General features: G+C 34.6%; 1 protein-coding gene and 1 long non-coding RNA gene across 3 annotated transcripts in view; one reads left to right on the top strand and one right to left on the bottom strand.

The window, feature by feature from the left end:
* LOC149687029 (uncharacterized) overlaps positions 1 to 17,241 on the top strand; it is a 219,674-nt gene that overhangs the window by 11,837 nt on the left and 190,596 nt on the right. The gene's annotated exons all lie outside the window — the stretch shown is intronic.
* On the bottom strand, positions 9,134 to 9,959 carry LOC149687032 (uncharacterized). Its single transcript, XR_016383830.1, has 2 exons — positions 9,770 to 9,959; positions 9,134 to 9,673 (listed from the first exon to the last, which is right to left on the bottom strand). It is a non-coding gene; the product is annotated as an uncharacterized LOC149687032 (long non-coding RNA).

Below are 17,241 nucleotides of genomic sequence, written 5' to 3'. Positions count from 1 at the left end.
TTTTCTACATATTTTGAGCCACGTAGGTTCCGGGGCGAGTGAGGGTGTTCTCAAATATACTTCTGGAAACCATATAAGTCCCGAGAACGTAGGAATAGCCACCTTAAGTTTCCTTGAACTCACCGAATCGTTTTATACTTGCCAATATGACGGCGATGCCTGATGATTCTGAGAATAAAACTGGAATTGAATCTTTGAATATTCTCAGAATTTAAATACGCGAGAATCAGGATTATTCCAAAGACTCTTTCAAAAACCAAATTGCTTGAACCTAGATATTTATTGCCCTTTAAAGTTGAAATAGGATAAAATGCTCTAAATAAGCTTGTAATGGCTGTTTACTTGCTCGGTCATCGGAAATGTAAATAATATAGCTAGAGATGCCTCTAATACCGAACAAATACACTACATCCTTTCGAAACCCTTTGTTTAAGTTAAAAGAAGCCGAGACTTGTGCGAAAACATTTTAAGTCTGGTAATACCAAAGCTTAAATAGGGGCAGGCATAGAGCGTTAATGGCAGATAAGTTAAAGTTAAAAATATTGAAAGCATTTTTACCTCATAAAAAATGCGTTGTGATTTAAAATCTGTATATTTTAGAATAAACAAAATAAATTCTTTCTGTATAGTTGGTAAAGTTACACATCTAACAAGAAAAAAGTTTACACCTTAATTATTTTTTGCAAGAAGCATTGCTTAAGATATGCTGCCTGAAACGAAGCCTGAAAACCCAATGACTTTCTGATAAAAACGACGTGGATTAACAATACTCGTATGATTAATTACTGCTTGAAGGAGCCAAATGTCTTATTTTGTACAGGCCTATAATGGGAAGCCATGTTTCCAAGAAGCGCATATTAACAATCGATCTACGAAAAATCGTACTACACCCAAAACGCCACGTCCTTTTTTAAGTCTTCTTTTAGCGAGAGCGATCGAAATACGCGATAATTTAGTTCAAAGTGGTAGAAAGCTACATTCGAAAGCCGAAAAGAAGCCTAGCATAGCAACACCTGAAGGCTTTTTCCTTAAATGAGCCTTGTTTAATTGAAAAAGATTGAGCTTCCTCTTCGCCTCAGCTTATTTTGATAAAATGGGCCATCACTAAAATATTCTCTTTCGAATGATGAAGACGAGAATTGAAGGTGACCACGCCTTTTTAAGGATTAACTTTGGGTTTTCAATAAAGTAATTGTTTTTCTTTTTTCTTCTTTTTTTACTTTCATGTTTTTGTAATACTCTCATGTATTTATGAAATAAGATTTTTTTAGTGTGAGATATCATCAAACTGGCCAAATTAATCAGAGTTACATAAATTACTCCTTCAAACTACCTATGAAATTTGAGAATTCGGCTGAAATGGCGCTTATAGTTTTAGAATTTAACCATGTATTGTACCAACATTTTGTATTATGTGGAGTACGACTAAAACGTCTTTCCTTAGGAAGAAATTCAATATTACAAGCATGGATATTGAAAATTCATGATAATATTGCCATCTGTAAAATAGTACTTTCTCTTTTACGACTTCACTGATGAGGAACGCTGTTATTAATGAGATTGAAAATTGGAATTATAAAATTTTAGATTGTGGTTCAAAATAAGTTTGTAGTTAAATATTCTTTTCCAAGAACTACATGTAAAAGCCTATTTTCTAAATCAATACTGAGGTTGAGATTGAACTAACACCATTAAACACAGATTGGAATGATAAACTGAAATCCCCGTTCATCTATTTGCATCGTCTGTCGCCCCTAGAAGGAGAGTCTCAAAACCTTTGGACTCATAGATCATGTTTTGGCTATGGTTCGAATCGAAAAAGTTTCAGTGTTGGACTTAGGATTGAGGCTGACCTTGCTGATATTAAGGTGAGCTTGAAAGAAACAAACTCCCGCTGTATCTGTAGAGTATAACAAGAAATACATCTTAGCAAAAGTAGATGAGGGGAAAAGTATAAAAATGGCCATAGAGACCGTGTTAAAAAGCGCGGACATCAAAGTTTCACCAATAACTATTTAGTTTACTAGTGACTGTTGGATTTGAAAACTCGCGAATGAAAGTAGTTCAGACATTTATACTCCTTGGTTTAACCTTCGGCGTTGAAGTGATTACAAAAGAAAATGGAGGCGATAGTAACCTCGGTTGATTTCTCATCACAATATACACCAGAAACATAAAAAAATTGGCGAAAACAATCGTGAAATATAATGCATTACTGTAAAGAGGGCATTTATGCATTTTCCAGGAAATAGTGACCACAATGATAAAGTTAAAAAGAGATAATTAGAAGAGAATCCAGATAAAATGTTAAGCCTTTGCCAAAATAAACCAAACGAGCCTTTAATAATAAAGATAAAACGAATTCTCTCTTAATCCTGGAAAAGAGTCGTCTGTGGAAATCAGGGATAACTGTTTTTCTACTACTAACCTTACTTAAAACCATATTATAACTTTAAATATTTTAAAATCTTACCAGTTACCAACTCTGTCCAGACCACAAACACATTCGAGGAAGCTCTAGCATACACAAAACACGACGACGGTAACCGCATAACCGAGCATTAACACAAGACCTACTTTCAGGGAGTGAATGAGCCTAATATAGCTACGCCGATTCAACGGCCAACCACGGCGAAACTCTGATGCCTCGCGACTTTTGGCCATTTTCATGCTTTCCCCTCATCCACTTTTGATCTTAAGATTACTTTTTAAAGAATCCTGTTCTTTTCATGAAAATTTCTATCGGGTACAAACACAAACACCTTCACCAATTATAGACGAAGTATAATTTCTCGCGTTGGTGTTAAATCTTAATGTTTAATCTTAGCTGAAATTTTGTTGTTGAATTTAACTTGTGCAGAAAAATCTTGCATCGTTTAGCTAAAGATGGATATAAACTCGCACCAGCATAACTAAATATGTGTAACTTTATGAAATATCTGGTACGATGATTTCACAATTTTATATAGAATATGGGTGATGTAAGTGAAAATTAGAATACCCGAAACACTATCTTTTGATACTGAATTAAGCATTAATTGCAAATTGCTTTTCGATTAATATTGATCGAAGAGGTTTAAAGTTCATTTAACAGTAAGAGCCGGCAGTGATTATCTAAAAGATTAATTTAATCAGGCGTTTGAAAGTGGGATTTCGAGAATGAGGTACAAGAAGTATTTAATCAATAAGCTTATTAATATGAACAACTCCAACTTTATATTAACATATTCTAAGGGAGCTAGATATGACTTCCTACTGTCTCTAATGTATAAAGGTGGTTTTTTGACTAAATGTAACTTTTTTAATATTCTGTTTACTGTTTTGAAAATATTCCACAGAAGTACAATTGGGGCTCTTGATGTGTAGTTAAAATTTCTAAAAGATCCATCCATTAGTTTATTTTATAAAAAATAAAGTTGCTATTAAGGGTGGTTTGCATTTCCATAAAATTAATCACACCATTTGATGAAAAACAGGAATTTTTCCCATAGATATTAATAACATGGGAAATGTTTTGAAATAAACAAATAGGTTACTCGTGTTTTAGAAAAACTATAAGTTTGTAAGTTTTGTGAAAGGTCTTAAATGAAACTTTACACTAAAATCTAGGACCATTTTTCTTGTTATTAAGAACAATTAAACTTAAGTATGTTTAATTTAAAATTTTAATAAATACTTCGATTTGCGATTTTACCATGGATGTGTTATTTTACTCGGATCGGTCAGCACAAACAAATTAAGCCTTTTCCAAAGTTAATTTTCCAAATAATAAATCCAACAATTCTAGTCGATGAGTTTAGAATGAAATGCCCTATCGAAGGTGAAATAAGCTTGAGTAATTCCACCGTCAGCCTGCAAACCGTCGAGTCCAAACAGAGTTTTTGAGCTTAGTGAGCAAAATGTAGGGTATTTCGGTTTGATTATACTATATTTCTTCAACAAAACTTAATGATAATAATGAAATATAAAACACTTTTATGGTAGGAATTAGAGTTAAACGATAATTTGTGTTATAATTAATTGATTTTGCTAAGCCTTGGTCAAAACAACATTTTCCAAGTTCGAAACTGATAACGTCCTGACTACCTAGAGAGAGTATAACAATTAAAGGTGATTAAACTAGCTTACCGATTAAAGGAAATTAAAATAGATTACAGATTAAACTAGATGGTTCTGACGAAATTGATGGTTATAAGAGACATATCTTTAACCATTTCTTAAAACACCACGCTCCTATTTTTTTCTTTCTGCCGAGATTGTCTTTCGTAATTTCCCATAGAAAAAGAAAGAGTTCTTATAGATGGGTTGTAGCTGAAAGAATATATATCTTGCTCAATTACATACCCTTAACGAACCCTTTCCTTTCCTCAGAAAACGCTTCCCTGCCTACGCCAACAGACTAGATACTAGACTATACACGTACTCTAATAAAACCAATAATTATTATACTGGTGCATTGCAATTATATTCCTCCATTTTCATGAACTTCTGGATATTTAGTTAGAGAAGTCTAGATTTTGCCCTTATACGCTTTCACCTCTCCTCTCCAAATTATGCAAAATTTGATTCAATATCAACGAAATTTACTAAGGTGCTTCCGACATTTCTAGCTATTTTGGTATTTTGACTATTTCAAACCCTCTGCCAAACAAAAGGTGATGAGGTTTGATGTAAATTGTTGTTGGTATTGCAATTTTACACTTTTTATAACTATTTGTTTAATTTAAGTGCATAGCTTGAAGTTGAGAAAATATTTTTGAATTTTAAGCTAAACAAGTGTTCATAACCGCTATTTTTCTCTTGTAAGAAGAAAGCTAAGACGAAGATTATTGAACGTAAACAGTTCACATCGAACTAAGAGGCCTGTATAACGTCATTACATTTTTACGGTATTTAGAAAGTTTTAAGGTTTCTTGGTGAATAGGATAGTTGCCCTAATTTCATTATAAGATAATATTGGAGACAAACAAGGTGTTATGCTTTGTAAAGACGACAAGATTAGTTTCCCTTACATCCTAGGTTAGACAGTGATCATATGTAGTGACATAATAGTAGAGATATTTCTACTCACTAGAGCTAAACCAACCGCGATGTTTTTAGAGATTTTTCATGACTCATTATGCAATCTTTAAAACAATGATAAAGCCGTTTATATGTAACTGTTATAAATAAAAATGTGTAAACTTATCAAAATCTCAATGAATTAATAAAAAGCCAAATTTTCGAACCTTATTAAATTATACCAAAAACCCTTCTTTCGAACGTTGTGCCTAATGCCTGTTTTGGAACGATGGACCAAAATGCCTTCTTTCGAACTTTGTATCAAAATTCCTTCTTTCGAAAATAGTACTAAAATGCCTTCTTTCGAGCATTGTACCAAAATTCCTTCTTTCAAACAATATAACAAAACTCCTTCTTTTAAGTAAACCAAAGTTTTAACTTGAAATGCATACTGTTTCTCATACAGTTACTTTAAATGAAAGTTGTTAAGTTCCCGTCAAGGTTTGTAATAATGATTTCTAGTCAGGTAAGTTTGCTGCCTAGACTGATATAAAGAAGACGACCCAAGGGCTGGGCTCGTAATAGTAGCCACATCGTACCGTACTTAACAGGCGTACAGAAAATTTGAGTGAATAGCCCCTTTAACTGTTTTAAAATTATTACTTAATTTTTTTTACTTCTGTTATAATTATTATAGTGTGATACGAACGGAAAACGTGAGTGAGTACCCCACGATGCGCATCCTTTAGCAGTGGTAAAACGAAATACCAGTAAATACTCATTTAAAGAAATACTGAATGTCAGAGTGAATAGCCCTTCAATGTCCTAACAAAAAAACTATAACCCTTAATTTTACTTACGTTATAATTGTAATATCTGGGGCCTCAAGCTAGTACTTTCTTCTAAAACTCTTCTCGATTTATAGAGAAATAGTCTTAACTTCTAATAAAAAACACCACCTTATGACCATTCTAAATATAACGTCGGTATATACTTCCTTTTGCTTTTTAAAAATTCACCTTGATTACTTTGAATTTTGAAATAGGGGAGCGGGATTGAAAGCGTGAAACCCTTATTGTCGACGGGTCACAGGAATTTTAACGGGAGTATTAAACCTCCAATTTAAATTAAGGCAATACCATAATTCTTTCGCTTTAAATATATCTAGCAAACGTAAAACACAATTGACAATTAAATGCGATGCTTAAACTTACTATTATAATGCCCATCCTTTTAAAATACACGAACCAAAAAAATTACCACACCACAATTCTCTCCAATTCACTCTCCCTTCAATGACGAACGAAAAATTGTATACTGCCTAATGCGGTTCTCTTTCACGACGCCACCACCACCACCACCACCAACAACAACAACAGGCCAGGTCAAACTAAGACCTACGATGTGGCTAAAAATATTTGTTAGGGAACTTGGGCAATTTCAGTACACTAATGAGGGTTTTTGAGTTTTACTAAATATGCATATAACATTTAAATATAATAAGGTAGAGGAAGTGCTGTAAGTTTCTTTGCAAGAAAGGCTAAAAAAGCACGATTAGAGTTTTGACATAACGTTAGCATTCTAAAATCATCTATAAATAAGCCACAGTCTTAGTGTGAATATAATGATATAATCACAAACAATGGTATTCACGGACTCACCGAGAAAAATGAATTTTTACCTCTCCGAGTGACGTATGTCACGGAGAGGTTCTAATTTCGACGTGTCTGTCTGTCTGTCTGTTGTTATTGACTTACACCCCAGGGGACCGCGTTCGCAGTTTTCAAATCGGAGCAAACGTTTTCCCAAATTCCGGACCGCATTTACAGTTCCCGGAAATTCGGAAAATTGTATTCCACTTACCATAGCTATTATCCATTACCTGTCTAACACCACCATCCTCTGGCCATTTGTCCATCTCATATGGAAACCAGTCTTTACCCACTGGCTTCTATAGTCCACCATCATTTTGGCTCTTTTTCCATGCCACATGGACACCAGTCTGTACACACTGGCTTCTACACACCACCATTTTCTGGTCTTTGTCCATCCCACTTGGACACCAGTCTGTACACACTGGCTTCTACACACCACCATCTTCTGGTCTTTGTCCATCCCACATGGACACCAGTCTGTAAACACTGTCTTCTAATCCCCACCATCTTCTGGCCTTTGTCCATCCCACATGGACACCAGTCTGTACACACTGGTTTCTACACACCACCATCTTCTGGTCATTGTTTTTGTCCATCCCACATGAACACCAGTCTGCACACCTGGCTTCTACTCCATCATCATCCTTAAGGTTAAGACATACGCGGCGATCGGCCAGGGTTACGAGAAACGTCCGGCCTCCCTAAGGTGGGGCTTCCACCAAAGGTTCACGCAATTGCGCTGTTCTTATCCATAGCTGCGATTCGAAACCCTTATATACTACCTATTTGAGTAAGGCGAAGCAACCGGCGTATGTTTCATTTCAAACGCCAATATTAGTCAAGTCTCTCAAGAATGTTTAATTGTTCTTTTTTTAAAACGATGTAACGTTCAATAAGGCGAATAACTAACGAAGAAAATATTAATTATTAATTATATTTATTTTAATATTTAAGATAATCTTGTTTCTCAATTCAAAATTAATACGGAAAGAGTTAAAAAGCAGTCTATGTTATTGTCTGTGTGTGTCCGTCCGTTATTACACTAGTGCCGCAGTGCGCTGCGTTAGAAGTTCGTTTTGTTTTGATGTGTAAAGAAATCCTACAGAACCATAATATTCCCTTTATCCTTAATATAAAGTGAATATGATGAATTATTTTTCGTAATTATGATGCATCTAGTGCTTTTGTAGCTTTAAAGCTCTGTTTCATTTTGATACTCCAAAGTTTTTTTTAATATTCTTTTTTGAAATGGCTGTTTATATATTACTTAAGCTATACTACATCTGTATATAGAATAATCCTTGGTTTAGTAATTTCATGAAGAAAGCTAAGATCTAGACTCCGGCGGGTATGTTTAGCATTACTTGCAATAAGCTTAGTGAAATACAGAGTAAATAATTGAGGCCTGAGGTGAAGTAAACTTTGGGTTTTGATTTTCGTGTCTGAAATGAAGAGACATCAAAGGTTCAGAGTGAGCCGAAAGTTAAATACACTCTTAAATAATCAGGTTAAGATTTTATAATAGAAGAAAAGATCATGGTGGCAATTAGATTAGTAGGGCTAAGCTACAGAGTTTTTATTCTCTTTATGGTGCGCATTGACTATCAGTGCGTCTAGCTACAATTTAGCTTTGGTATTATTTAACGTTAACACTCATGTTGGCAAACTAAGAATATTGTTGAGGTGAGACGAGACGATAGTGTTTACACTGCTAACCAGTTGTGAATGTAGCTATCAGAATATAGGGTAAACAGCTGAAGCGTAGACTTCATTTCCTGTTCTTTTTGCCATTAACTGATTTCCATGTGTCCAAGATTTATCCTTATTGGATGTAAAATGTCGTCTGCTTTACTGTATAATCGCTATGCTTGGAATACTGCTTCAATATTTCGTAAATTTTATTTGAAAAAAGAGAAATAATTCCATATCTAGGTAAATAACTTTGTAGTAGTAGACCTCTTGACTCGGAGAGGTAATATTTTGGTTTTCCCAACTTGTATTTATTTGAATATATTATTTTAAATCCTATTATTGTTTTACTTTTATTTTTCTAGCTGTAAAATCCTCATTTTATAACTCAATGCCACATAGATCCCTTTTTGGTTACGGCATGGGATCGAGTTAAAGGTATTGAGTGGACTTCGCGCATATTGAATGTTTAATTTTTATCTCTGCACGAGGGAAATTCATTTATTTTTATCCTAGATACCATTTTATTAGTTTTCCGTTGGTTTTCCAATGAAAGACAATTTTGTACGAATTCCTATTTAAATATAGGGTTCTGAACTGTCGATCCGAAGATCCATTAAAATTAAGATAAATAGCCCTGCCCTGTTTCAGAAGGCAAATAAATTTATAGGAACTTCTAGGAAATACCAATAACTCAGATTGATAACGTACCAGAAGTAAATGATAGGGGTCTCAACTTTTTGTTAACTACAGTGATCCCGTTACCGGAATCGGTTCTGATGTTGCTATTTAAGGTGAAATTTTATTATTCTGAAAATGGTTCTAAGATTAAATGTGTATTATGTAGTGGTTATGCGAAACTAGTCGCTGAATATATGCGGGTATCCTTCTTTACGGTTACCACGTTAGATCGAACTAATAAGGATGGTATTTTTTTGCCTTAGATACAGCGGCCATATCTGAATGATGTAAATGTGAATTAAAGCACCTTATTTTTTATTCTATGCCACTAATTAGTTATTATATAAGTTAAGTTATTGGAAAGCATTTTTAAAAATTACAATCTGTTCTTAATTTGATTTAGTTATCGTGTTTCTGACGTTGGGATAATACTAAATATATTCGGATTGAATTTTTATAAAGTTGATATAAGAGTTACCGGCATATTTTTTTCTGCTGCAAGTTACTAAAAGTTTTCATTCGGCAGCAGTTGCAGCTTTTAACTGGAATACTCTTGGTTGGCGTTTCATGATACTTAGAAAGTGCAGAGAAACACCAATTTTAAAATCTGGCAGTGAAGGCTTTAGTGATACTTTTTAACGCGCACCCTGGAAAATTTGAACTTTAAACTCTCATCTTTCATTTAGTGCGTCTGAACGGTTCTACCATGTGTTCGGTAAAGGCGGTGCCTATATCACGATTACCTTCCATCAAATAGAGCTCTACTACGTGAACTTCGTAGCATTGCCAGAGCATTGGAAATGGACACCGGAATTTCCGTTGAATCTATTCGTCGAGACGTTCCGCCTTTACAGTCACGTGACATTGCAAACTCACTACTCCAGGAAATAGTAACAGTATTACTTCAAAATGTAGCTCGTTACACGCCAATAACACATATCGCAGTAAGACTTTTCGAGTGCAAGTGGCAAATTGTGAACCCATTTTTCTGGTTTTGAGAAAATTTAGATAATCATTGATTCGTGAATCCCCATATTGAGTTTTAATGAGGTTAGAAAATATCACGGTGAACATTATATTATCAAATTAAGAGGTCGGTTGACAAGGGCTCTTGAGTTCCATATGATGCCGTTGATAAGTCCCTTGCAGATACAGTTTGATGTCCCTAGTTGGGACGAAAGATGAGGATATATTTAACCGTAACATTGGGGCAATTCTCTAACTTTCTAATTGAGTTATCGCAAGTGATAACTATCGTCTAAAGGGTTAGCGTCACCTCGATATCTAAACAGTTGATTAATTATTGGTGTTATCAAACCTTTGTCGAAAAGCGGTGCATATCTCACGATTCCTCTCGTGCTAAACGGTGCTAATAAAAAACCAAGGGGTAAAATTAAACTTTAATCTTTTTTAATTTTCTCGATAGTGATGTCTTAGCAAAGTGTGAAGGTGGTCGATAAGCTGTCGCTTGCTTTATAGCGAGCACGAGATTAACAACAATCATTTAGTAGATATTCATCACTTGTGATAACTCGCTTAAAAGGTTAGAGAATTGCCCCATTGCTAGTAAGAATACTAATATATCTTTGGTATCTCTGTACTGATTTTAGTTTTTTCTCTAACATGCTACAAAATCTTCCACTGGCATTTCAATTTGGAAAGCATAGACGAAATTAGGCTAATACATAAATGAAATTAATATTACTACCGCCCATGTTTTTAATGTTGTATCAACTGGAAGCCAAAGGATCTGCATGATGTCTCAATCTTCGAAACGTGCCAGGTCCATGAAATACATGTTGTTTCCTCCACGTCTTTGGCGAATAACACTGCTTAAGTCCGACCGAAACATTCTAGATTCAAAGCGCCTGTTAGTGAGTACCCAGTCAGTCTATTACAACTTTCTTCTCCCCTTGCCACTATTTTAATGTCGTTGCCCAAGCAGCGCTTTTGGGAATCGCGCTTTATACCGTTTTTCTGGAGTGCTGCAGTTTGCTTCATAAATAATTCACCCTCGTCTTCGCCGCGTTTGCTCCTCCGAAGTCCAGGGTTAAGAGAAAGGTGGTTTGGAATGTTTCCGTTAAAAATGGGACGCGCAGAACTAAATTCCGAACCCTCCATTGCGCTTTCCTGAACTCGTGAAAGCTAACTAAACTAATAGCGTAAATTTGAAAACATATTCGAACTATTTTAAATGGTTCCTAACTAAAGGCCTTCCAGGGGCAGTCAGAACTACCCATCGTTAAGTTACCAATTCAATGGCAAATTTTATTACTTTTGAAATATAAAAGCTTTCTCTCGTTGAAAAACGAACTTGCATGGACTAGCAAGATAGTTGTAATGTAGTAATATATTTCTGGCCTTTGCGAAAAAAAAATTAATCACATTTATGATTACTTCTATCCGCTTCATACGACTATAAAAGTGGCGTGTAGGAAATCCCAACTCCAAGACGGTGGCGATCAATATAATATATAAGCATTATACTAAAGTCCAAAGTTATTCAAACAACTATAAATCTTAGCAATTTAAACAAACGCACCATTAGACAAACAAGCGATGAAGATGGTCAAGTCTGAAAACTGATCACTGACCCTTTTTTCTTTATAAATTGTGCTTTCACTGCTTGACTATCAAGACAAGCATTTGATAAAGCTAGCGATAGAAAAAAATGTATCATGAAATAAGGAGAAGAATGAGCAAATCCCTTTACCGCACATTCGTCCAGTAAACCTCCTAGTAGACAAAAAATTTATATAGGTCAAGGTGCAAGACGTTCATGAAAAAGTATCACTAAAATCCGAAAACGTAGCTTCTAGTGACCCATTTAGTATTTAAAAACGTCAATGCACACTTTCCTTCGCCTGTAGTTGCGACACTGCCAGCACTTCATGAAATTTTTATCGCCTCAAATAAATTTCTATCATTTCCTTGGAATTTAAAATGTTTCAATAAAGCCGCGAGTTGGTAATTTCCCTCTTAAAGGGTTACTTTTTATGAACTTCTATATGTTTCGATGCAAACGTCCACAATACATCGCTGGGATCGTGAATCCTATTTGCCAATGTACTGTTAGTGTGAAAAGAATTATATATTCGAATTCATTTTACAAGATAATTTGAATGAACGCCCAAGATACCTTTACTGTTGCTTCAGTTTGCCTTAATTGTCACTACATGAGGGAATGGTGTTAGGAGTTTCAATATCAATTTCCGGTTACACTTTTAAAGGTTTCTCAAGCATGGTTTAGGCGGTGCGGATAAAAAAGAAACATACTCAACCATATAATCAGTTAACCGTGGAAGTTGGAAAAACGAAAAGAAGGTTGGAATTTCAGGGCGTTTGAGGGCTGGCTAGAATAAAAGCTAAAGCGAAACTATCTTCCGTCTTCGTCTTTTCTACGTACAAAAACTAAAGGATGGACGATGGGTAGGGATGGGAGATGGGGCATTTACAGAACAAGGATGAGCAATTTAGGAATTTCTCTTTGGAATTTACTAGCCACCCCATAGTACCGTTCATCGTTTTCTCCCTCTCCCACCGTTCTCTCTTAAGAGATAGACCACTTAGAAAAATCGTTTGTTTTCTGTTCTTTGTACTTTCACATAGTTCCATTGTACTTCGAAAATACTCTCCTACCGAAAGAATAATTTTGGATGCTCCTATTCAAAACCATCCTCTACTGAATTTTTGCATTTTTTACGGATGTTTCGTTCAATTTGTTCTCTCGCAGTCCGAAGCTTATAATTTGAAAGTAAAATTCAAAATTCCGGTCCAGGGATCGGACGAGAAACAATTAATTTTAGCTTTCCCCTGGGTTAAGTTATGAATAAAAGCGATTTCTTGTCTAGGTTCCTGTTAGATAATTTTCCCTTCTTTTGCATCTTCACTATTTATGGTGGAGTAACATGTTGCAGTACTACGGACGGAAAAATATTCGGTATGATAATTATGGTTGCCACAGGTTAGAGAAAACCTGTAAAAGTCAGAGAATTTCAAAATGGGCCACAATGTAAGGGAGTTTTAAGGATTTCAACAAAGTGAGGAAACTTGATTAAAGTTGCTAATATAACTGTGGTTCAACCATTCAGCTTGATGTTTCGAACACCGTTTTAGCGAGATCATGTTTAACTACATACCAAAAAAGTCTTTCCTTTAGAAGTTCATAAAAAAACGATTTTAACAAAATTCTTTACTTATATCGCTCCTGCTTATAATTAAAACAATAACAATTACTTTCTCATTTAAGTTTAGTGTCTATTAGACGTGAGTTGATTTATTGAAAATATTAGAAAAGGCCAAGAAAAACCTGAAAAACTCCGAGAGTTTAATTGAACCTTAAAAATTTACAGAAACCATGAATTTTAGGCCTATTCAATACAATTAAGAATGGCGGGTTTGATTTTCGAAGTATACAGTAAAGTACAGCGACATCGTGCTCATAATAGGGTTTTAGTCTAATCTGTTCCACCCTGTTTTATAAAATTACGACAGTGTGGCCGTATATTCCAAAGTAAAAGAACAAATAATTTGCGAATTACAGTGGACTACGTAGTTTCTCCATTTGAGAAAGCCAGCTTTGCCAAATTTCTTTCCACCCCGTTAAAGAACGTTTCACAATTGGTGAAGTTAGACGAACCCCGACAATGACGACAGGATTCGCAAATTCCACCGACCGTAATTTAGTCCCAATTTGTTCCGCCCACGTCGATTTCGAGCAATGAAGAATCAATTATATCGAGACAGTCTAATGGTTAAATGAACTGTAAATTAGTTGGCGACGGGGCGAAATTAAATATTTGATAATTTGGAATTATCTAGATCGGCTCCTCCAAATTCTTCCAATATCCCTCGATTAGTTAGCTTTTAAAATATTTTAAATGAAACTCGGAGAAGTATTAAAATATTCATATGGGAATTTACTAGAGGCTCAATAACATTATGCGAGAAGACCTTAGAGCTTAAGCTAAAACGAAAATTCTTGTACTTTTTTAATGTTTAATCCACGCACTTCTAAAGAAGTTCTCAAGCGTATTAAAATTCGAAATCATGAGCTAAAGTATAAATATACCAAATTCTGATCTATGATCTATATCAGAAGTATTATAAGAAACCTCCCTATTCTAGTTGAATCCTTTTAAAACTTTTAAGCAAAATTTAAACATCCATTTTTGTAGTTTTCTAAGAAATTATGCTTCGTTCTACGACATTAAAACGCACAATATCCGAAACACGCCCTTGATGTCGGACTGCAATAGGAGGAGGAATCTTCGTGTAAATTAAACAAAAAAGAAACTCCGTAGAGAGTCTGGAACTCTGGACATTTAAAAACTTCTCTCCAAAACTTAATATGAAAATTTAGTCTACTATCCAATACTCTCATGCCGAAACCAATGTGAATTCTGAGCATCCACCCCATTCTAGCTGAAGAAACGGACAAAGTCTTAAATTGAATCGATCAACAAACAAATAATCAACTTTATCGATAATAAACTAACCAGTTTGAAAAACAAAAAAAAAACTGACCCTGAAATATTGAACTATAGAGAAAGGCAGGCCTATAACTTTGACGAGCAAATATTAAAAAAGGCATTCCAATTCTAATTGAAAGATTCACCTAGAGCGAAACATAGCCTAAAGAACCGCTTAATATGCGTTGCATATGTACACACGTTGCTGGTCGCGTATTCCCAATGTTCAGGACCCTTTGTGTGTTTCTTCGAATAACCGCGAATAGTCCCAAGTAGAAAGACGAAAGAAGTTATTATTTGCGACTATTTCCAGACGTTCTTATATCACTTCTCTGGCAGATTCATTAGTCTCTATTGAAATTAATGCTCGCCAAAAGAATATAAACACTGGAAAATTAGTGTAAGGGCAATTATTGGAAATTAGCATTTTAAACGTTGATCAAACACCCTTTCTTAGCCTTGGGATATTTACGTTATTTTTAGTTTAACATCACACAAAAACATGTTTACAATACAAAACAATATTTACAATACAGGGATTTGGTTTCCATTTATTTGTCCCACCGCTAAACTAAATGTGTGCTTTCTGTAAAAACTTGCATCTTTTGCTGTCCCTTTAATCTCATTACTTATTCAACAGGTCAGGAATAATGTATATAGGGGAAAATACTCGGGCAAAGTATGGTACCATTTCTTTAATGGATGAGAAATGTTGAGGGATTTGCGAATCGTGACGTTTTTGCTTCTTGTATAATTAAGGCAAAACTTGATGGATTAGACTTCCAAGGACTGGGACTTAAAATCAGTTTAGGATTTTAAATATTTCTACAGGGAGAAGACCTCTAACACAGAGACTAGCAAACTTCCGCGATATTTACATTGGTTTTAGAAGCAACAGACTAACACGAAGTAAGCGAAACTATTTAATATATACTGCTAGAATAATCTCAAATAGCTTGAAGACGAAAAGATTGCTAAATTATACAGGTATTTGTTGTCTTCCATTTAATTTAATTCCACCTCATTAATTTTATAAAGCTAATGCTGCCTTGATTAAACTGTTAAGTTATGCGTAATCTTATTTACGTGGTTTTCAATGCTGATTAAATTCTGAGACGATTTAAAGCAGATCAATAATGCATTAACAAAAGAAAGCGAACAATTAATATAAAGGAATTCATTAATAAATTAAAATTGAGTTAATATCTCTTAACCGATGCCATAAACCTGTCCTTCATAGGTATACTAAAATGCATGAATACAGATGTTAAATAGTACTTACGGCGAACCACTTAGAAAGAATGATTTCTGATCGGTCAATTGTCTACTTATTTTATTGTTTAGATATTCTATCGCGATCAAAACCATATCAAAAACACGGTGTGCATAATCAGAGGTTAACAGCTGTTTTCTTTTTATTGTTGATTAACTCTTGATAAAAATGACGTTGGTCTGGAAAAGAAAATTATATTCAGATTGAAGACTACTTAAAACGTTACCCTCACCAATGGAAATTCTCATTTAATGCCTCTTTCACTGAAATGAACAAAATATAACTGTGAAAAGTGTGTTGAAAATATAACAATTTTGCTTGAATAGAGATTTGAAAACTGCGCTCTAATTTACTTCTGGTTAAGCGTTTTAAAGGGGAATTCTCCCTTCTACATAAACTCGGTTTAAACGACCTTTATCAGAGTTAATCCGTCCGGGAACTTATTTAAGCGATTATATTTAAACCAAAAATTAATTATATACCGTATTAGAGAATTAGGGGATTTACTAATATAAATTTTCTACACTAATACTCTGACGTCAAAATTCTAGGGATACGTTGTTAGCGTAATGCCAAACAAAGTGGTCATAATATATTTGATTTAAGCCGGGTTACAGGTTTTTACAGAGCTTCATAACGTAAAGTACGTACGAATAAATCATTGCTGTATAGTATAAACTTCGTTTTTCGACAACGCAGAGCCTTCATATTAGTTTCCGAACACTGGGGACTGGTATGGGTGGAAAAGGTCCAAACACCGTAAGCTCTTATATTAAAAAATATTTCCCTCATATTGCAATCCCCGCATATCGGGGAAAGTACTTTTCTAGTAGTCACCCTGGAATTCTTTCGTCCAAGTATTAATGGAAAAATTTATCAAACAATAAACTACGTCAAGTTTTTTCCAACTACATTTAAGTGCACTTTTCGGCATAGACTGAATACGAATTTAAGGGAATATATTAAAAGAAAGCGGAAATTAATAACAGAAACAGATTATTAAATTTTATCCAATTTATAATCCATGAAAATCATTTTTGTAAAATCTGGGTGTGTGTGTGGCAAGTGGACGTTTAAGATCACCATATTATCTATCCAACGTGCCAATATGGTACTGTACCCAGCGTGCTGTATGGTTGTATAAAATCTTGTGTTTGCAAATATGCTAATGTTGTAGCTTTTGATGAAACGCTCATAGGCGTGGGCATAGGATTTGGGTTAGAACAGATTAGAAATGGTTCCACTGCCAGCTTCAAGCTCATATTGGAGAAGAAATGGATATCAAGAATTATAGCGTCCACTTCGGCAAATAAGCAAGATTTATAACAAGCGAGTACTACTATTACGTATTGGTTTCTGGAAATCATATTGCATGGACATCCACAATTATTTTTCATAAACAATATTTTAATTTTAGTTATGACACAATTGAAAAGGAAATTAATTAGGAAGTAATAACAAAACTGATAGT

This window comes from Phalangium opilio, unplaced genomic scaffold, assembly GCF_054372755.1.
Source record: "Phalangium opilio isolate 3A_F unplaced genomic scaffold, DU_Popi_V2 ptg000031l_1, whole genome shotgun sequence".
NCBI classification, from domain to species: domain Eukaryota; kingdom Metazoa; phylum Arthropoda; class Arachnida; order Opiliones; family Phalangiidae; genus Phalangium; species Phalangium opilio.
Note: the sequence above shows the minus strand (reverse complement) of the source record. Positions and strands in the feature narration are given on the sequence as shown.